Source organism: Varanus komodoensis, unplaced genomic scaffold (assembly GCF_004798865.1).
Source record: "Varanus komodoensis strain SLA01 unplaced genomic scaffold, ASM479886v1 scaffold9, whole genome shotgun sequence".
NCBI lineage: Eukaryota > Metazoa > Chordata > Lepidosauria > Squamata > Varanidae > Varanus > Varanus komodoensis.
In genome coordinates, this window is record NW_025336598.1 from 31,183,335 (window position 1) to 31,206,226 (window position 22,892).

The 22,892-nt window shown below is 43.7% G+C and overlaps 1 protein-coding gene across 10 annotated transcripts in view; it reads left to right on the forward strand.

The window, feature by feature from the left end:
• Positions 1-22,892, forward strand: part of COBLL1 (cordon-bleu WH2 repeat protein like 1) — a 97,213-nt gene that overhangs the window by 39,772 nt on the left and 34,549 nt on the right. Inside the window, exon 1 of one of the 10 annotated variants that reach the window (XM_044417906.1) lies at positions 18,399-18,583. The exons of the other annotated variants lie outside the window; for them this stretch is intronic. The gene's annotated coding sequence lies outside the window, so the exon portion shown is untranslated. Of the gene's footprint in view, positions 1-18,398; positions 18,584-22,892 lie in introns of those variants that run through there. 10 annotated transcript variants of the gene reach the window in all.

Below are 22,892 nucleotides of genomic sequence, written 5' to 3' on the forward strand. Positions count from 1 at the left end.
ACTTGGGGTGCCACCACAGAAAAAGCCCTCCTCCTTTCAACTTCTGCCTTAGCCTTCTTGGTTGAGGAACCCACAGGATGGCCTCCATTGATGACCTCAAACAAGGAGCAGGGATATATGAAGAGAGGCGCTTCCTAAGATAATGTGGTCCCAAGCCACTTCTTATTTTTATCATTACATTTTCATACTGCCCATAGCCAAATTTCTCTGGGCAGTTTACATCAATAATCATAGAATCATACGCACAAGTCACCCATCCCAATTCTGACCAGGCCTGACCCTATTTAGCTTCCAAGATTAGGCAGGATCAGGCACTTCAGGCTACATGGAAGCTTAGGGCTTTATATATCATAGTCAAGACCTTGAATTTGGCCCATACTGGAACAGGCAGCCAGTGAGCGGACAAAGCAGAGGTGTAATATGTTCATAAGAACTAGTCCTCAGTGTGTTGCCCTGTTCTGGATCATTTGAAGAGTCCAGAACATCGTCAAGGGAAGCCCCGCATATTGTACATTATGGTTTTCCAATCTGGAAATTTTCAGTGCATGAATGACCATGGCAAGACTATTTTCATCCAAGTAGGAATGTAGTTGATTAATCAGCTGAAGCCGATGAAAGGTGCTCCTGGCAACCGTTTTATAATTCCTTCTAATACCAAATTTGAATTGTCCAGCACCTCCCAGTTTGAAAAAGAAACAAGGCTACCGGAAAATAAAGCAATATTTTCTCTATTCTTGGGCTTCTCCAGTATTCGGAAGTATATTTATTTGTAAATGTAATTAAAGCAACACCACAAAATAGTCCAACAAAGATCTATGCTCAGTGCCTTCCAGGACCTATGGAATATTAAAGGCCATTGAGCCATGATGTACAGTTAGGATAAGGAAGGAATGGGATGGGGTTGAAAAATTGTTCTGCACAGTTCATGTGAGGTTGGAATTAGGTGTTTCTAATTGATTGTGAAGCTCAATAAGCTCTCCATCTTCTATTTTGCAGGGAGCTTTCAAGAGGGGAAAACAGGAAAAAATGGCACCTTTCCCTCTTCCTAATCCTTTAGAACCCTCTCACTCTCCACAAATACAAATAAAACACTCAGACTTCTGCTTGGCTGCCAGCCCTAAAACTAAACTCTTAAACTTTATGCTACAATGAGAGGAACAAGCAGGAAACTTTAGTAGGGAGGGAAAGGAAAAGGTTCTCATTGTAGCATCTTTTCCTACTCTTTCAAAACCTAAAGAGTGTTACCATGCTTTTATACCCTGATGAGCCCTGAAAAGAGCACTTTAGGGGGGAGTTTAGGGACAAGACACATGATAGCATTTTGTTGCACTGGCTTTAATTGCAATTTAAAACTCAAATGCTTTAGATTTTCTTTTCAATCTAGTCCTAGAAGTATATGTTATTCCTTTTAATAAAAATATAATTGTATTAATGCTATTTTTCGCATTTTCATTGTTAGGATATGACTCTAGTGAGCACTAGAGTTAAAATAGCAGTTTATTTATCTAAGTTCATATTCAAAATTAAGTCAAACTTTTCTTTAAAATGGCCTGCATCAATTGGGAAAATATTTACGCTTTTGTATATTATATATCTTCCTGAAATATTTCACTTTTGTTTGAAAAAATACGGACTATGTTGGATGGAGCAGAAATCTTAAAAGGCCGATAAACTAAACATTATGGTGGTATCCTACTTTCTTATGGACCAGTGTCTTTTAAACCACTTCCTTGCCTTGTGGCACATTTTAGGAGCATTTGGGAAGGTTTCTTCTACAATGGGGACAGGCCTCTAACACCTGCATGGCTTCCAGCTACTTTTCAGGGTGATAGTTTGCCAGATTGAAGAAGCATTATTTTTGTGCCTGCCTCCTTTCTGCAGGAATTCATCAAAGAGTGGGAGTGGTGGTTCCTAGTTAAAAGCAAGGAATCCATGCTGACAGTTTCTAAATGGGTGTACTGTTAAAGGAGAAACAGCTTTCCTGTCCGGCAAGAGAGAAGAGCAGAATTTGGAGAGGATTCTGTCCCTTTTGTGGGCATTCCTGAGGCCAGTGCCACAACTTTAGTAGCAAGGAGGAGGAAACAGACTTTCAGAGTTTTGTTTAACTAGGACTTTGAACTGTGTTTCCCCTCTAACCCACTCCATGTACTAACAGGAGAGTAAAAGTGATCTTTGTATTTCATCCTGGGAGCTGACTTTAAAGCTGTACGCCAGAACTGCTGCTGGTGAAGTCCTGCCCTCAGAAAATACCTGAGGTAAGAGCAGCCGTGCAGGCCTACCTGGAGACGGCCTCTGCAGATGTAACATTAGATGTGTACTGTGGGGTGTTTGGGTGTGTTTCACTGGCTCTTTTTTAAAAATGTGTATTTATAAAATTGTATTTTGTATGTTTTTGGAAGTTTAAATAGTCTGTCATCCTGAGACTAGTAAACACCATAGATAAATATCAAATTTTGTGTAGATTTGTTACCCAGAACTGTAATAATACGCCACACTTGCTTGGAAATACGGGCCATTAAACACAGTGGGACTTTCCTGCCATTAAAAAAGTGTAGGATTAGTCTGCAACTGTGTGGTGGTGGTTCGCTTTGGCTATCATAATTTTATCTTACTGTTTTCTGGTTTGGACACTGTTTATTTCTTTATGTTGTAATTTAGTATATCCGCATGCACACGCACATACTGCATACTTTATTCTATCTGGCCTCTCTAATATGAATCCTGGTGGAGGCAGGAATTTATTATGCTCTGAACTTTGTTGGATATATTAACATTGTTTTCATTTATATATAACAAAACATTTTAGGGAGTACCTGGCCATGCTTTTAGTAGGTCCCAGGATTTTAACATCTGCTCATTTACATTTATATTCTTTAATTTACACAATAGTTTTTTATTTCAGGATCAGTTGGCTTCATAGGAAATAATGGGTGTTTTTTATCTGTATTGAAATGATAAAAGCTATATCTAATTTATAACAGCATTACCTTAGCATTAATTATAGAGCCATAGAATACTACAAAACAAGAACGGTATTTTGCTATTTTTCCATTATTAGACAGTACTAGTTACTCTTTGGATGAGGTAATTTGGGGGTGAGCAGGAGGTTTATTGGGATTTAATTGGCACAGTTTAAGGGGCACAATTGCATGCATACTTAGTCAGAAAAAAATCTTGTAACTCCCAGCATTCCCCATTCGGCTCAGCTGGCTGGATCATACTGGAAGTTGTAGATCTTTTCTCTGTCTAAAACATGCATAGGACTGTCATGGGAGACTTCCAGTAGATGGAAAGGGGATCTCAAGATGTGCTCAGAGGAGCTCTTTTTCTGAATGTCTGTTTGGCCCCCTAAATCACTGTTCTGCTTCTTGCTCTGGCCCATGTGCCTTGGGTTTATATTAATAAGCAAAGAAGGTCCTGGAAGCCTAAACTCTGTTGTTTTTCTTTCTTGCTTGTAGCATGCAGTAAATCTTATGTCAAATCAGGTGATCAGACCCATTCTCAAACCCTCTTGGGTGGCAAACCTCTGTATCTGAATTGTGCTACAACATGCTATAAGTTCCAGAACTAGGAATAGGCAGAATATAAGTAGAGACTCATTTGACTGAATGTTTGATGCAAAATAATTCCCTGCACTCAGAAATGTAGCATATCATGAAGAGAAGTGTTCTTGATGGTCCCATCTCCACAATATGAAGTTTTCTATGGATACAAAAATGTTTTCATTAAAAAAAACCACTGTCTTTCTTATGGGGGATTCCATTTAGCATAATGTAGAATATAAGCTACCTCAAATTCATATCCATAAATATTAAGGGTCCTTTTTAAAAGATCAGTATGGTACCTAGCAGCATTTCATAACATGTCGTTGTGTAACCAGCAATTTGCAAAATATTTCCCAAAAGACATGGCAAATGGGCTCATAAATTTCCTGTTGGTGGAACTCTTAACATAGCTTTGGGAGGCAAGGTCTGCAGATATTCGAGAAGCATATAGAGCATATTAATTAGCAGATTTGTTGAGTATTATGCCTAAAAAGGAGGTCCTTGCTTTTTCTTTAAGGAGCATTCATAACTTGATTTATTATCCAATCCTTGTTTGGGGTATAGCAAGCCAAAGTTCCAGGTTCAGATGATAACAATCCACTCCTGAGTGGTTTAGCCAGTCATGCTAGCAGGAGAGACCAAGCCGGACTAAATGGGCAAGGCTGAATCCTGATTAATCCTCCCAGGCTAACATGGCCCATGTATCAGGTTTTCTCCACAAACATGTTTTCCTTCATGGGATACAAGCTTCCTTTAAGCACCAAGAAGCACACGAGGCATTCTTATTGCTCTGTACTCTGGATTCTGTCTTCTGTTGGAATCTTCTGTGTCACGGATGCCGAAAGATGGATAGATTCTCAGCTGTTTAAAAAAAGTGACCCCCCCCCCTATTTTCATTGTCTGGCTGTTATGTAAATACTAGTACAATGTGGACAATCGAGCTCCTCCTGTAAGTTACCAGACTAGCCATACCCCTCACCCCAAGGCCGTTGGGACAAGGGCACCACTGTAGAGTGGCAGACAGTTCGCCACTGTATTTGTTGTGTTTATAGTGGTGTCTCCCAAGTGTCTATGATTACTCAGTCGTTGTCCTCATGTTAATTTCAAATGAGTGTAAACAAACTTCAGCATTTTTAGTCATTCTTACAGCTGCGACGCATAGCAATTTCTCTGTTCCTTTTTTGGCTGCGGGGGAAGCCTTCTTTAAAATAGTCCAGAAAGTTCCTTTTGCTGAAGTTTAGGCTCTATATGAGTGGAAGATCAGCCGCAAGACTTCAACTGACTTTGTCAAAGCCATCTGTTTCACTTTCTGTATGTTAGCCAACTGAAAATCTTGTGTAGAATTTTCTGTCTGCAGCGAGAAGAGGCAAGAATGATGATAACTGGATTATGTTTTTGGAAACTGCTAAGTCCTATTAGACAGACCTGTTAGAAAATTGCTTATCATTACTAGGATGGACATTGGGGGAGTTCTAAATACTTGCTGATACATTCTTGGAGCTCTCTTCACTATCTGTAAGGTCAGCTTAAAAAAATCTGCCTTGTGAATGAGATGCCAGATTCCTTTGGTGGAGCTGATGTTGAATTTTGTGCACCACCACTCAAAACTCACTGAAAAGGTTTGCGGCGGCATGCATAAGTTCCGATTCTGCTCATGCGCTTGAGTTTGATGGCATGTTTGCAAAGAGTGGGTGCCTGTTTGGGCAGAACTGTTTTTGTGTCTTTTTAAAGCAGCTACTACAAACCAAGTGGTTGTGTATTCCTGACCTCTGTCAGTTTAGTAAAGGCAGACTTTACGCTGCAGCACTGTTTTAGAACCTGCTTTTCTGGCGTTAGATCATGTTATCATATAGTTCAAAGGCTCAGGCTACTGCTATTCCTCATTATCTGCCCCTCATACCTTCCAGTTGAACTCTCCTTTTAGGACTGACACCACCTCTTTTCCTCTGCTACTTTCGTAGCAGTCAAGCCTGCTTTCTCCCTCTCCCCATGTGGAACCACAGTGCCTAGGTAATGTGGTTCGGGCTGTCAAACAGAATTAGGAATTTGGATCCCTGGATTGAGGCGCTTGAGGGAAGGGATATATGCATAGCTGCATTACGTGGGCTGCTAATAATTGTGGACTCACAATGGGGTAAGGCCAAGTCTTGCTGCATGACTTTTAAGGATGGTTGGCCTTAAGCCATCAGGGTCCCCTCAGTAGCAAAGCTAAGAGTTGAGAGTGTTGTGCTAGGGCAATCTTCCCCAACCTGGTATGCAGGTTGGATTACAATACCCATCAACTCCCCTAAAGGAGTCTGGTCAGGAGTGATGGGAGTTGTAGTCCAACATTTGGCTGGCACCTGGTTGGGGAAGGTTGCTGAGTCCATCTGGCATGTACCTAGCATTATTCCTTCCTTCTTTCTCTTAGCTGTATTTGCTTTGAATTGGTCAGGATTCAGCATTGCTCCCTTGCTGTCTACTCTGGTTCTATTCTGTACCTCGTGGGACTCAGGTTTCTAGATATGGCTTGGCCTGTCTTCAGTACCTGACACTACTGTCTTCAGTGTTTGTATAGTGGGGACAAAGGCCAGTTATATACACAGGGTGGTTTTCTATTAAGTGTAGGCTGAGAGGATTTCCCCATCAGGTAGGAAGCCCCCAGAAGCCGTGATGGCCACTTCTTGCCATGCAGTTCAAACCCTACACCATTTTCCCAGCACAGGGCTCTCCAGCCCTTTTGAACCTGTTGGACATTTGAGAAATTACTGAGGCACCACCAGAAAATGACTCCTACAGAAAATGTGGGCAGTCACATAATGGCTGCCCTGAGGGGTTGGCTAGTCAGAAGTAACTAAAGAGGGCATGCGTGTGCAAACACACATGCCCGTGTATGTGTGTGAGAGAGAGAATAGTGAGGTCAGAGGCTGGGAAAGAGGGCAATAAGGAGTTTGGCACTTTGTAATAGAGATTATCATTTTATTACACATTGAATTGTGCACTTGGGACCATTTTAGCTCCTTTCCTTTTTTTGATTCTGCAAACACTTTATTAAGCAGCCTATAATAGAAGTATCTGGCCAGGTACAGGCATATATTGTTGTTGTTAGTCACAAAGTTGCGTCCAACCCATCGCGACCCCATGGACAACATTCCTTCAGGTCTTCCTGTCCTCCACCATCCCCTGGAGTCGGCTTAGGCTCACGCCGATTCCTTCAGTGACTCCATCCAGCCACCTCATTCTCTGTTGTCCCCTTCTTCTTTTGCCATCTATTGTTCCCAGCATTAGGCTCTTCTCTAGGGAGTCCTTCCTCCTCATTAGGTGGCCAAAGTATTTGAGATTCATCTTCGCACAAAAACAGAAAGAACCAGGCAATTGTCATGTAAGAGAGAAATTGCTAACAGGTTTACAGTACAGGGAACTCAATTATTATTATTTGAGTTATTTTATTTTTAAAATTATTATTTTTAAAAAATTCACCCCAACTTTCTTGCCAGAAATGCATCTAAAGCAATGTACAATGTGTGTCCATATTTTGCATCTAGAATGGAACTTAATGGAGATTTCATAGAGCCATTTAATCACTGAGGTGAGCTCTCTGTACAGGGTCCATGATCCCACACTGATTCCCGCCATCCGTTTCCTGCCTGCCCCATTGATCTGAAGGGGCATGCTGCATCCCTTCTGCACAGCAGGCAGAAGAACTGGAACAGCTCAGCCATTCCCATATCTGTAGTCATCTGGATGCATTCTTTGTGAAGCTGTAGGTGTGTCTCTGTGCCTGACCCTTCTCCAGATTTTGGACTTATTTATATTTATATTTATTTATATTTTGATTTATATCCTGCCTTTTTCCTACAAAGGGCTCAAGGCAGCTTACATCATCTCTCCCCTCCATCTTATCCCCACAACAACCCTGTGAGGTAGGATGGGCTGAGAGTCATTGATTGACCCAAAGTCACCCAGTTGGCTCCATGGCTGAGCAGGGACTAGAACCCAGATCCTCTGAGTCCCAGTCCCATGCTCTTAACCACTATACCACACTGGACTTCTAGCTCATCTGATTCTGTCATCTTTCCAGCTGCCTCTTGTCCACTGGCTTCCCAGACTGATTGGTTATTCCTTCCAATCAGTACTCATTAATTCATTGTTCTAAACTTATTAATAAAACAGAAAGGTATGCATGAATTCACAATACTTTTGTCATTTAAAATTTCTGTTTTATCTGACAGTCTGAGAAAGATTGCTTCTAAACTTCAGCCTATTATAGAACTTCATTTTAAAAAATTAAAAAACTGTGTGTCTTTTACTTATTCTGGATAATGCTGCTGATCCAACAAAACAAGATCTAACAAACTGGTTTAAAAGATTTAAAAGATTTGCATAATGAAGTAGGAATTCCTGAATGCTTCTCTCTGGTCCCCTCCACCTCCAGTTGCAATCTGCTTTTATCCTTTCCTTTTCTATTCAAAGGTAGACTTAGGACCCACATCTGACCTGTTGTGTTAGGTGCATGAGACCCCATTCCACATTGGGTCCAGGGTGCAAGGAACGTTGCTTCAGTCCTTCTTCCCATACCATCTTCTCGCCAGAAATCAACCCCAGGGTTGATATTTCTGCTAAAGCTGTTACATTTGGGAGACAAATGCCAACTTGCAGTAGATCATTTTCAATGGAAAAACTGCATTGTTGGGTGAAGTTAGAGACAATCTGCCTCTGTGTGCTAGGTATCCTGAGCTGCTCTGACTTTAAAACAGGAAATAATCCCAATCATGGAACTGAAGTAAACTGCATCCAATTCAACCCATGGGCTACAATTCTGTGCATATATTCCTGGGATTAAGTCCCACTGAACACAGTGTGATTTACTTCAGAGTAATACTCACAGAACTTGTGCTTTTAATTTGCATTTCTTTCCATTTTTGACTACCAGTAGATTTCCCTGCCTTCTCAGTTTGTAGTCTTCACACTTTCATTGGGTTAAGGCATGCTTCTTACAAGGAATGGGATGGACATGTGAATCAGCAGTCTGGCTAAGGGAAGTTGGTTTCTCCAGAGGAAGTTATATGTCCTCTGTAGTAATTTATCACCAAGGAGTTCACATGTCCTTTACTTTCATTACCCCTGAACTGCAGATAAACAGCCTGTTAATGGTGGTCAGTGAATCTGACTAATTGCTGGGATTTAGCTGTTGGGTGGAATAGAAATATGTAAAATGAAGTGAAATGATGACATCCATTGATCACCCAGAGTCTTTACATAAACCAGTGCATATAGGATAATATATTATTAGGTTATGTGGTGGTTTTTTTTAAAAAACTGTCTTTCAGAATAAATTATCTTCCCCAGATGGTATGCAGCAGTCAATAAGATAACATAATATCTCATAAATAAACAAAAAAATTAAAACATGGTAAGATCAAACAAATAAGGATGTCAGCAGCAAAATAAAAACAATTGGAAAGTTGATGGACCACATAAAAATAACAGCATCCAATAAAAACAACATTAAAATAGTGCCAACAGATTAAATCATTATAGCACCATCTAAAAGCTAATTGGAATAAAGGCCCGTGAAGAGGGAAGCAAAATTATTTTTCCTAGCATGGCTGATTCATTGATGTGGGGCCACCATAGAAAAGACCCTGCCCTTGGTATCTACCAGTACAACTGGTCTTGCTTGTCTACTGGAGGAATACTTGCCTGAATGGCAGTTCCAGAGCTAAACTTGTGATACTCTCAGGCATCAAAAGAAGTGAATGCTTAAAGAGAAACAATAATTTTTGACACTTCTATATTTATGATTGAGAGTATATTCTTTATATCGGGTAATGCTGATTATTATCCAACATGTTCATCTGTACTGCAAGTGGATTCATGAATTTACGGAGAGTGACTGAACCACTGGGATGACCCAGAGCCCAAATGCAAATTGGCGCACACATCACTGGCATAGGTAACGTGTGAAAAACCAGAGAGTTTTGAGTGGTTTGTTATTGTGGATATAATCAGACTTGTGTGTGGATTCTTGGTAGACGTGGCGGTCACCTGCAGTGTGGAGCACTCCAGACTGGGGTGCCAGCCATCCACCATGCCCTTCTGTGAGATACCTGATCACACCCCACCCCCAGCGTTGTGCTCTTCTTGGGATTCGCCCTTCATATTGTTTCCCATCAGGACTGTCTTTATGCGAATTTTGGGCTTTTTCCCTCTCTTTGTGCTAAGATTACTTTGGGCTGCATAAGGGTTGCACTTGGGGGATGCATCTGTGGTTGGTACATAGGATGAGTGATCTATATTCATGAGGTGTTGCAAAGGTAAGCTCAAGTGTTTTTAAACCTGCAGAAGCTTTGGAATTAAATAAACAAGATCCTGCAGCGAGAGCTTCAGTGTTAGGAACTCAGTTCAGCAACAGAATAAAACAACAAAGGCCTGCTCAGTTTCTGCAGGAACTGACACACTTTGCTTAGATGCCATAACAACCTTGGCTGAAAGCATAAATATCTGTAGCAGATTTGGCTTTAACCTGCTGCTTAAAGTATGTTTTTTTGGCCTTTTAAAGTAAGAAAATGTCATTTGGGCTTGGAGCTGTCTGAAAAGCTTTTCTGTTTCCAGGACTGCCGCTCTCCAAAGGTCAGATTATCAGATCTGCAAAAGGGGTCTGTGCCAATAGCTTGGAAGAAATGAAGAGCAACTGGGAGAGCTGGCTTCTGATTTCAGTGTGGTACCAAAAAAAAAAAAAAAAGTTTTCCAGCATTCTGTCAAGAGCTCTGCTTCATTGTCATGGTTAAATACTCAGTTACATGATTTATTCCTATTTGGATGGTACCAGTTATTCTTTCCTTCAGAAGGATAAAAGATGTTTAGGGGGAAGTCCTGGTGGAAACCTTCAGAATCAGAGAGAAGTCTTGTCCACACAATGGCTGAAAGTCAAAGGACATGCATCCTGCTGTAGTAGGTGAGACTTACTGGCCATTTTTTTTAAAAAAAGGCTTAATTCTCATGCAGGCCTGAAAGCTCACTGGGTGACTTTGACTCTCAGCCTAGCCTACCTTACAGGGTTTCTGTGAGGATCAAATGTAAGTTGCCATGGTTTCCTTGTAAGAGGAAACAAACTGTGGGGAGATGATGATGATGATGATGATGATGATAAATATATATGTATCCAATGGTGTGTAAAGCAAGGCAGCTGATTTCCACCAGTCACACCCTTAAATACTACAATTCTCTGCTCTGTCTCTCATGCTGTCCAGAAGGTCTCCCAACAAGGGGCTCCAGTGGGTAGGAGCAGCAGCAAACATGGAAGCCTTGCACAAGTGGAACTGCTTTCCACTACTGCAAAGCCAGCCTTGGACAAATCCAGTGTTACAGATTTTATTGATCAGTCTTTTATTATCTTTTGCATGAGTGTATTGCCAGTCTTTCATATTCATTGATTGCAGCTCAAGGCTTGTAAGAAAAGAAAGCCTGCTCTTCCATGCCTTCTCACGGCAAAAGAAGGGTAGTGAGAGTGGCCGAAAGCAACATTTGGGCATACTGTTCCTGCTCCAGGTTAGAAGAACAAACCACCTGTGTGTTCATTTTCTTGGTCACTCTCTCATAGCTTGTGCTGTGGAACAAAGTTTCTTCGTCGTGGCCTCTGTGCATCACACATATGGGTGCTGCACCTGTGCAGTGCCTAGGCTGGAAGATTAGAAAGCTAATGGTTTTTGGCGGGAAAACGCTCCGCTCCCCTCCCCCCTGCAGTATAAATAGAACGGAGCGTCCGCCATTTTACTCCGTCTCTGTGACCGCCATTCGCTCGGCCTCATGCCTGTTCGTCTCTCACTTAGATCTTGCCACGTGCTCCTTTACGGTTATCTTGCTCAACTTACCTTTTCCTTGTTACATATCCCAGTTTCTCTTTCCCTTGTTGTAGTTCCTCTGTTCATTCTTTTTTCTAAAAAAAAAAAAAACCCCAAAAATATTACTTACCCTCTGTACTATCATCTCTTTTTCCTTTTCATGATGACGCAACAGGCAGCATTCCACAAGTGTAGTGAGTGCGGCTCCAAAGTGTCTCTCGCGGACCTGCACGACTTATGCCTCCTCTGCCTCGGCGAGGGGCATAGGACCGATAAGTGCAGGCATTGCCTGGCCTTTACCAAACAGGCCAGGAAGAATAGGAAGAATCGTCTCCGCAAGTTACTTTGGGACCAGGCCTTGCTTCAATCTGACCAGCTGGTCTCAAGGCCTACCTCCTCCTCGGCTGCGCCGCCTCAGCGTTCCACCTCTACCCCGGCGGCACCCCCTAAGCGCCCCACCTCAACTTCGGCCGTGCCGCCGCAGCACCCTTCGGATGAAGGCACTGCTCCAACGGAAGTGCAACAGCTGCCTTCTCCTCCAACCAAACAAAAGGAGAAGCGTAAGCATTCAGAGCCGGAAAGGCCCTCTGGCCATAAGAAGCTGAGGAAGGAAAAGGCGGCTAAGGCAGCCCACAAGGGCAAGAAACCCGATCGCCCCAAACACTGAGGCTCGGGTTTGTCAGGGTTCTTGGTACTGATGGCTGCCATGGTACCGACTCCCTTGGGACCGGCCCTGCAGTCCACAGTGCAGGTGACACCGCCAGGATCCCCCAGGCCTGTTCTTCGGCCTGAGAGCGTGTCTCCTCCACAGGAGCCACCGCTTAGGGAGTCCATCTCTGATGGAGAAATTAGAGATTCTCCGCCAAGGCAATGCTCCCCGACACCAGTGCCTGCTGTTGGGCCACCTGAGAGACCAGACTCTCCTCCTAGGCGTAGGAGCCGTTCGTCGGAGCGCCATGCAGATGACTGGGCTATGCACGGCTATGGTGGCTATCCTGCCTGGAGTGGACTCCATCCATATGCCTTTTTTCCTCTGGACCGTTGCTTGTCGTCGATCCCGAGAGAGGCACCGTCCACTTCTGGCCATACAGAACGCAGACCTCCACCATCTCCTGAAAGCTCTTCGTCCAGTGGGCATTACCACTACCATCAAGACTCGGATGAGTCGGAACTAGACTCCACGTCTCCGCACGTGACTATTACTTCCCAAGACCCAGGATCCCCGGATGAGCCCCAAGTTTCTTTTTCGGAGCTGGTTTCTCGTCTAGTCTGGTCGCTGGAGATAGAGGCCTACCACCGCCCCGGGCCCAGCACAGACTGGTTTTACGACATCGTCCGAGGAGAGCAATCTGCCACCGTTGCCTTACCGTTCATTACCACGCTTCGCCAGGCAATGGTTCAGCCCTGGAACCAACCGGCTCAGCTGCAGGCGATGTCTCACTGGTACGAATCTATGTACCGGGTCCGGGAAGACAACATCCCGTTCCTGCTGCGCCACCCAAAGCCTAATTCAGTGGTGGTTGAGTCGTCCCAGGGCAGGGAGGCTCGAGGACATACAACACCCCGAGATAAGGAAGGGAGGAAGGTCGACATGATTGCACACTGGGTCTACGTGGCTGCAGGACTCAGTTTGCATATTTCAAATTACGAGGCTACACTGGCACGTTACCAGTACTTCATTATGCAGAAGCTGGAAAACGTCGTCTTCTCCCTCTCGGACCAGCAGGCAGACCTAGCTAAGGTCTTCTTAAACGAAGCGAAGCAGGTGGCCATTCAACAGCTGTCTACCACGAGACATCACGTAGACACTGATTCTCGGGCCATGGTCAACGCTATCTCCGGATGACCACTTTACAGAATATTCTTCCGTTGCTGAGGGAAGGGGATTGGTTCACCTCATTGGACTTGAAGGATGCGTATTTTCATATTTCTGTCCATCCTTCCCATAGACACTTACTTCGTTTTACTGTCGGATCCGATATTTTCGAATTCAATGTTCTACCATTCGGACTGGCTACAGCACCGAGAATCTTTACAAAGTGCATGGCCCCAGTTTGTGCCCACCTACGGCTCCGGGGTATACAGGTCTACCCCTATTTAGATGATTGGCTAATTGTGTCATGGACTAAAGACAACCTTTTAGCGGCTGTCCGCATGACTTGTGCTTTGCTTGATGACCTCGGACTCTGTATTAACCTTAAGAAATCGTCACTTATTCCCACACAGGTCATCGATTTTATCAGAGCACATATCGACTCCACCCTGCAAAGAGCGTTCCTTCCTCCGTCCCGCAGGGCCACCCTGTGTACGCACATCCATCGGATTCGACGACAAAGGACAGTAAAAGCCATCACTATACAAAGATTGTTGGGACACATGGCAGCCTCAGTGGCCATTGTGCTGCACACAAGGCTCAGGCTCCACCCGCTCCAATTATTTTTCAACGACTCGTTCCATCCGCAGTGGGATCTACAAACCAAGCTTCTGCGGATTCCATCTTCGATCCTTCACACCCTGACATGGTGGACTATTTCACGCAACCTATCTGTAGGCGTTCCGTTCTGCCCACCCCAACCGACAGTGACTGATGCATCTCTCATCGGATGGGGTGCGACATGTGCAGGACTTCGGGTCCAAGGGGCATGGACCCGACGAGAAGCGACGAGGCATATCAACTTCCTCGAGCTTCTAGCGATTTTCAGTGCTCTCAGATCTTTCGAAAATGTTTTACACCGCCAAGTTGTACAGATTGCGTTCGACAGCATAGCTGCTGTTTTCTACGTCAACAAACAGGGCGGGACAAAGTCACCTCTCCTGGCCCGTTTGTCAATGCAAATCTGGGACTGGTGCATTCCTCGGGACATCATGAAGCTGGCAGTTCATCTTGTGGGAACCGACATCATAGAAGCCGATGCACTGAGCCGACAGATGTCAACTACCCATGAATGGGAGTTGGATTGAGTGGTTTGCAACCAGCTGTTCCAGTTATGGGGACAACCAGATATAGACTTGTTCGCGACCTGGTCGAACAGGGTGTGCGAACTGTTCTGCTCCAGAGCGGGGCTGGGATTGGACTCGAGGGGAGATGCCCTAATGATTGACTGAAACAACCTGTTCTACGCGTTCCCTCCAAACCCACTCCTCATGAAAGTAGTGTCGAAGATCGTGCACGACAACGTCACAGGAATTCTGATAACCCCATGGTGGCCAAGGCAACCCTGGTTCACCACTTTCCTCATTCAGTCCAGAGGAGTTTTTCGACGACTTCCGCTTGTTCCTCATCTGTTAACACAACAGGACAGTTCGACACCTGGACCTACTCTCGCTGAAACTAACAGCGTGGTGCTTCTGATAGATCTGAATTTTCCGTCAGCTCTGTTGCCGCCCCGATTGACGCAACCAGCTCCTCCCTCGGAACCGTCAAGGTCCACTTCGGGACCAATAGTGTTATCCTCGGATATCCAGGCAATTCTCAGATCTGCACTACAACATTCCACACACAAATCGTGTTCAGCAAAGTGGAGAAGATTCTCTTCCTTTGCCAATGCCCGTTCCTTCTTGCCGGAGTCGGCTTCGATCGAGAATATTTTGCAATTTCTATTCGACCTTCATCGCTTGGTACTCAAGCCTTCATCTATAAAGGTCTATACGGCTGCTATCTCGCATTTTCGTGGCAGCATCCAGGGGTCATCTGTTTTTTCTCAACCCCTGATTCGCCGTTTCCTTAAAGGGCTACAAAATTTGCACCCGTTGGTTCAACCTGTTATGCCAATGTGGAGTCTTTCTGTTGTACTTCAGGCCCTTACAAAATCTTCATTTGAACCTTTGGCAACAGTGGATTTACGCCTAGTTTCATGGAAAACTGCCTGCCTTGTTGTAGTTACTTCAGCCAGAAGAGCCAGTGAGCTGTGTGCTCTATGCATAGACCCACCGTTCTTGAACTTTCACAAGGAAAAAGTCGTCCTCCGAATGGACTCCGAGTTTCTTCCCAAGGTGGCTACAGCGTTTCATTTGAACCAAGACATCGTCCTCCCGGGGTTTTTTCCATCTCCGTCAACTCCGATTGAGCGCTCTCTCCGTACGCTGGATGTTAGGCGCTGTCTAGCCTTTTACAGGTCTTGCACAGAAGCGTTCAGGAATTCCAATAGACTTTTTGTCAAGTATGCTGCTCCTGACAAGGGCTCTCCAGTCTCATCTCAGCGACTGTCCAAATGGATTGTGCAGACCATAGTCCTAGCATATCAATTGGCAAAGCTTGACTTGCCCACACTTCCGAGAGGGCATTCTATGCGAGCAGTAGTGACTTCGCCGGCCTTCGTCAGCCTTTGCAGCAGGGGTTCTGATTCAGGATATTTGCAAGGCTGCAACTTGGGCTGCTCCATGTACTTTCACCAAGCATTATCGGCTTGATGTACGCGCCAGAAGGGATTGTTCCTTTGGTAGAGCTGTGCTCTCTGCCATTCTTCACTGATGACACCTTCCCTCCTCCGAGTCTGGTAAGCTTGCTAATCACCCATAGGTGTGATGCACAGAGGCCACGACGAAGAGCAGGTTGCTTACCTGTAACTGATGTTCTTCCAGTGGCCATCTGTGCATTCACACAACCCACCCTCCGGCCCCACATGGTGTCAGTGAGTGGACTGTTTTTTCTTACTGACAGTTCCGTGTTATTCCAACACTGTCTGGGTTGTTAACAATAAAGCATACAATTGATAAAATATAATCAGGACTAAAATAGCAATATAAAATTTTGTATTTAAAATAGTTTGAACTAAAATAAGTTTATTGCTACTAGACCTGTTAAAATTAAAAACAACAGCAGCAGCAACAACTGACATAAGCCACCGATATGCCACGAAAAGCCTCTGCAGAGAGGGGAGACTTCTCTTGGTTTTGAAAGTGTATCAGAGTTGGCACCAAGCGGGCCTTCATGGGGAGTCATTCTGTAGTCGGGGATGTCACTGAGAAAGCCCTCTTCCCTCTTGTAACTATCTGAGGCTCCCTTGGAGGTGATAAACCAACACTGAATGCAGCGTCCAGGTAGATTTATGAAAGGAGAAGCAATTTTGATGGTTGTTCCTATTGCAAGCCGCACTGAAGCATTGCAGACACTTTTCTGTTAGGTTTAGTTTTTACTCCTTTGAGAAGTAGAATCTGTGTTTGATTTTGTCTCACATTATTGCATTAGTTGCCAGTCTCAAATACAAGGGAGGAAGAATTTTTAAAAATCAGCCAATAGAAAAGGAGAAAGATTTCTGGTATACGTAATGGCTTTTATTTGTTTTCTTTCATTTTAAGAAGAAAGATTAATTGTACATGTTGTAGAAATGTATAGTCATGTAATGAGGCTTAGTTTATTTCTGAAGAATATGATAGCACTATGTTCTGTGCTTTGTATATTCTGTACTGAATGATCCAAATTCCATACTCTGATGTTAATTTAAAATTCTGTTGGTGTGTATTAAAAAGGAATCCCTAATTATTCAGTTTAGCTTTGTCTGTATTGAGGAGACCAGGACAGCAGGAGCAAATAGGACATGAACTAATGTGAAATGTAACGAAAATGTTGCAGGACCACCAGTTTCTGTTCAGTGCTGCTCTGTTTCCCTTCAATCCACTCCTCTCCTTTCTCTTAAATAGCTACTATTCTGTGGCCATTGAATTCATCCTGTCCTCTCTTTCATGGTCACTCTCTTCATATTTTTAAAACATGCTTTTGCACATTGATAGTTCTGGCTCCCCAAAACCTGTGAAGGTGACCTTGTTTTGGTTGCAGAAGCATCCTTAAAGTTCAGAAATAAAGATACTGTGCAAGTCTGCACATTTGGATTGCTTTCCCACTGCAACTTCTGCTTCATTTGCAGAAATGGACAGGACTTTATATAACTTTTGTTTATTAGGTTGTTTTTACTGGCAAAGTGTTAAACATCATGGCTCCATGTTTGCTGGCAGTCATCACCCAGGCTTGCTTATTAGAGAGGAGCTGGGCTGAATGGAATCTCCATACTGACAGGCAATGTGCTGCTAACTTAACCATTGTTAAGCAGGAACAGTTCTGCAGCCTCCTTGCTGCATCGTGGGCTTCTCAGGAGATTCTGGTTAATCACCGCAGGAAAGACAATGCTGATCTGATCCAGCAGTGTTCTTTCTGTATGCTGCTTGTTAATGCAGCTGTTGGTACAGATTTAGGATTGCAAAACCCATGATCTGTGGCAACTATTAGTGAAAACTGAAGGACTAGATTATGCTGAAAAATGTTGAATGCAGTAAATGAGCAATTGCTATCATAATTAGACCTTTAAATAGAAAATAGAAAATAACAAAGAAAAATGACTGCAGGATGTTTTGGTTTGCTCACTTGATTTTCTCATGTGCCATTCCTTCACTTTCCCACAGTCTCTTAGAATGACATTTCTAAATATAAACTCTGAAACCTCACATAACAGTATTCTGTTTGTGACTTGAAAGCCCTCTTTTCAGACTAATATGACTTGTTCTAGTATAATCAACATGCTCTTTCTGTTCCATGGCAATTATGCAGTCTATGCAATTCACAGTTCTAAGTATCAGACCAGCATTTAGGCTGAGGATTGACAACACAGGTGAAAAATATTAACACCCTTCACTTAGGCAGCCTGTCTCATCTTTTCTTGCTTCCTTTCAGTTTCCCCTCCATTATCTCACTCCCATCCAGTTTCAGTAATGAGCTAAAAATGATCAACTTAATCATTCTATCAATTATGTGTCATGATGCAATTTTTCCATTACATCATGTATTTTGCTTTTCCTTTCATCCTGTTATCTTGAAAATTCCAGCACGTGCTCCTGGGGGTGGGGGGACACAAAACAAAACAAAACTCAATTTCTCTGTGAAAATCACTGATTTTTTGCTGGAGCCCATTTAATTTATTTCCTTTCAGGATTCTGCACCATTTTACTGGGAGTACTTACTGAGGGGGAAGACACTGAGTGGAGAGGCATGCCTTAACATTTTGATGAGCCCTGTCTGGGGAGGCGAGCAGTTGTGGTTTTGGATGCCACAAAGGCTCTGGAGTGCTCAGCAGCCGTTTCCTGTGGAGTCTGAGCAAAGGAACATGGGCTACCCCATGACATGGCTGCGTGCACTTCAGATGGGAGGCCAGGCAGTTCTCAGTGGCTCCTGTTGAATTCTGTGGTGCTGCAGTCTGGGATATAGCAGGATATTATTGTTTTGAGGTTAGTAATGGTTTGTGATTCAGATAGGCGTCTGCATGCACGACCCCCACCTCTTTGCAGGAGGCCTTAACATGGAGCAATGCTCAGGGCATGGAGAAAAGAATCGTCTGATTGTCTCGAGGCTCTGGGTCAGAATCAGCTGAAGGCTCTCCAGAGCTGGAATCGGGCTGTGGATTGCCGCAACAAGAAGGGCCTGTGTTGATCAGCTGGGGAAGGTGCTGCACCCTGATCTTTGACTGGTTATTCTTTATGGGATCAGGGAATCTTTCTTTTTCCCTTCTTTGTTAGCCCAGATTGACCTTATTGCCTGGATGGTTTTTCTCTAGGGAGGCTTTTTCTAGCTTCCTCCTGAATGAGGCTTGTGTATTTTAGCCACATTTGGCTTTTGCTCTGTGCTTCTCTTTCATCACAATGCTGGCAGAATTTGTTGTTGATGTGGCCGATGCCACCAATAAAGTGGGAATGGAAAGATGCTTACTCATACAGGTGAAGAAGACTTTGCAAATTTCCTGGTGATCCTGTAACATCATACAGTCACTAAGTTTTATTACAGAGAGTTTATGAGTATTAGTCCTTTTAACAGGAATTTATAGGAGTTTTGGAGTAATCCTAAGTACCCAACCAGACATTACTTCATATCTAGTTGCTGTTACATTCTTTTTTATGCTAGAACAGGTGTATGGGCCCAGTCCAAAACTTGAAACTGCTCAATATGGTATTTATTACCATATGCTGCTGTTCCCTTAGTTTAATTTGAATCATGGTTGTTGTGTGGTTTTCTTGTGTTTTGCTGTTGTTATTTTATAGTTGTATGCATTTATGCTAGAGCTAATATTGCTTTATTGTGCGTCTTGTTGTTTGATATTTCTGTAAACTGCCCAGAGTGTCATCCTGGCTAATGGATGAGGTAGAAATTTAATAAACAAATTAAAAATGGGCTGGTAATGATGAAACGGTTGCTACTAACATTTAAAATCATATCTGTTTTGGCCCTCAAATTGGTGCTGGGCAGGAGAGTGCTGAAAGATTTACCATTTCATCCACAGCTTTGCCAGCTTGCACTGTCTGGGGCAGAATGGGAGGGGCGCCCCTCCCACACACACACAGCAGAGCAGGGCTTTAAGCGTCTTCCTTCCTGTTTTTCTCATAGCTGGCACAGAGGAAGAGGCTGTAACTCACCTGTAGAGCACACCAGTTCAGGCTTTCGCCCCATTGCAACAGGTACTGTTGGTACCTCACCCACCAGTATAACTTTTCTCTGCAGGTGGAAGGTAGCCAGCGGCCGCCTCTTCCACATCCTGACCCCTTCAGCCATCATGAATGGGGGCAAGGGGAGGTTGGATTCCCTTTTTAATTAACTGGCTCAAGCATTACGACTTTAAAAACGTGCAGACCTTTTGGAAACAGGCAGACAAGGAGCATGAGTCCCTGCTGTCCCTTCATGGTTATGTGCCCACTCCTGCGACGCACATCACCCTGTTTGATTCCAAGGCTAAATTACTTCATAGGGAAGATTTCGGTTGGTGTTTTTGTTCCATGTGTTTGCATAACCTTTGTTTTTTCTAACAGTACTAAAAGTTTGAGATAGCTTGAAAGGTAAATTTATTTTTGGTAGTTGCATGCAGCCTATTTGAATCCAAGGACATTTTTATATCATGGTTGTCACTACTAATCCCAGTCTATAAAATCAGATCCTCATAACTTGAGGTGTCTGTGCTCCTGAAGCTGCACAAACAAGAGCGAGCGAGCAGATGAAAGGGCGAGACTCCGATGGAGCCTTGTAGGGCATCTGCTTTGCATGCAGAAGGGCTGAGTTCTTGGCAGCTCCAAGTGGGGCTGGAAGCGCTTGCAAGGCACTGCGGGGTGGAATAGTTAGTGCCGAATTAAATGGGCCGGCAGTCTTACTTGGCATGTGGCTGTAGGGCAGTGTTGAAATGAAATGGCTTTTTCTCACTTGGAAATTTAGTAGGTGCGAAGATTATTTGACAGTGACAGTGCATATTCATCACTCAGTAACTGTGTTGCCAGTGGAGCATTTAGAGGCGCAGAGCATCTCTCACATACCAGACACGCATATCGCCTTGCCTTGCCTGGAATCTAATGCTTCTCAGTGGTGGAGCTTGTCTGTTCAGCTGCATGTCATCAAATGGAGCAATGCTGAATGGGACACGTTTATGCAAGGAGCATACATACCTCAGGGAGCAACCCTGTGGCCATAGGAGAGTTCACATTTCCTACTGCTCTGAGTGGGGAATTGGAGAACCCATCCACTGCTCCACAGCTGGTTCAGGGAGAACTGTGCCAGTGGCCCTCAGAGGTCATGACCAATGAGCAGGGTAGCACAGAGGGTTTAAGGAGGCAGGAGACTAAAGAGGGTAGGAGAGAAGCTCTCCTGGGGTTTTTCCAGCCTCCTTCCCTCCCTCTCCAAAATGCCCAGGCCAGGCAAGCAAAAAGGTCACTCCAGAGAGAAAAACAGGGTGAGGGTGTGTTGCTCCTTCTGCTCTGCATCTGGGGAGTATAAGTTTCAGACATAGGGCCATCAAAGGTGCTATCCATATGACTGCACCCCGAGCTTTATATTTTACTCCACCCTATGCCCGGTTTTAATTTCAAAATGCACATACAATTCATTGGAAACAAAAAATGCAAATGTAAAAGCCCTGTCTAGTACATTTTGAAATGTTTTAACTTATTTGAAGATTCAGCTTGCTACACATGGTAAGCCCTCAGGAGTTTGCAGAATTGTGAGCATTGCTTGCTTAGGCATGATAATCTTGCCTTTTCCCAGATTTTATTCCGCGATGAACACTGCCTCCTCAGCCATATTAAACAGGAATATGTCTAAAGCTGTGATTAATTCTGCTCAATTAGTGTGCAGTGAATGACTCAACACCTCTCTTTGCGTGCCTTTTTTGTTAGGCATTAACAAAATTTTGTTATGCTTCTCTAGAGAACATCTTATTGTCCAATACTTTTGCTTCTTTTGCTAATGCATTCCATTTAGTCCTCCAAATTGCAACATATATGCTAGCTGAGGAGAAACATCAGTGGTTCTCCAGTGACAGGGTTTTGATTGCTAAAAATATATACTAATCATTACATCTATTTTCTTTGTTGTATATCTTAAAATATGTGCTGTGAAACTGGTTTAAATAGCTTGATGGATAAATGCTCTGATATTATATCTCTGATAAATAAGATGTATTTGACACATTTTTCCAATCTTATGAAAACATTAGTTGACAGTTTACCATCCTTACTTAAATTCTGTGAAAAGCAGACTTTAACTGGGTTTGCATGACAAGGCAACTGATCATGGGTTGTTCCCCACAATAGATTGTCACATTATACAAATGCAGACTGATTACCCAAGGGTGGCTTGTTCATTGCAGGTATGCTGGTACCCATGATGGGCTATGTAATCTGAACCTGGATGACTGACCCCATTGTGGGCACTGAGCTACTTGGCAGAGTGCCAGAAGCACCTTTCTGCCCTTGCCAAGTAGCTCTTGGGTGAGTGTCAGTGCCAGGTGCCCTCAAAATGCCTAAAGCAGCAGGTGGGGCAGCTGGCCCTGCAGTTGTGGATTATTTGGTGCCCAATGTGCCTCCCCCCACCGCCTTTGCCTTGCAGAGATCATGGAAGCTAGCTTGGCATTGGCTTTCACCATTAAAGCACAGTAATTGTTTTTTAAACTTTTATTTATTTATTAAAACATTTTTATGCCGCCCCATTCGCCGAAGCCTCGGGGCAGCTTACAACAATTAATTAAATAATGATAATTAAAAATATAAACATGCTTGTGCAGTTGTGAACCCCAGGTAGTCCACATTTTGCACAATGAGTGAACAAGTAATATTACTAAAATGTTTGCCAATCACTGGCAGTCCTTTCGAGGTGATGCTTGGGCACTTTGAAGAAGGTATCAGTGGCAGCCAAAATATGGGTTATAAAAGCCGGCCGTCAAACTGCAGTTTATGTTCTTCCCTCCACCCATAAAAAAGAGGTGGAGGCTAAGGAGCAAAGATTCCTAGCAAGCCAAAATTGATTCATGATCTCAGCAAGGCAAGGGATAGAAAACTTTGTCCTCCCACAGACTCAGTGGGACGCTGACAGGAAGATCAAGGGGGCAGGAGAGGAAGGTCCAACAACTCACAGTAACTCAGTTGTCTGTCAGGTGGACCATGGCCTGTTCACACAAAAACCAACCCACTGTAGGTTGTCATGGTGGTTTGCTGTAGCATGCACACACGGCCAATTTGAAAGGCAGGGATAAATGTTTAAATATTGCTTTATTCTTTAGAGAATGAT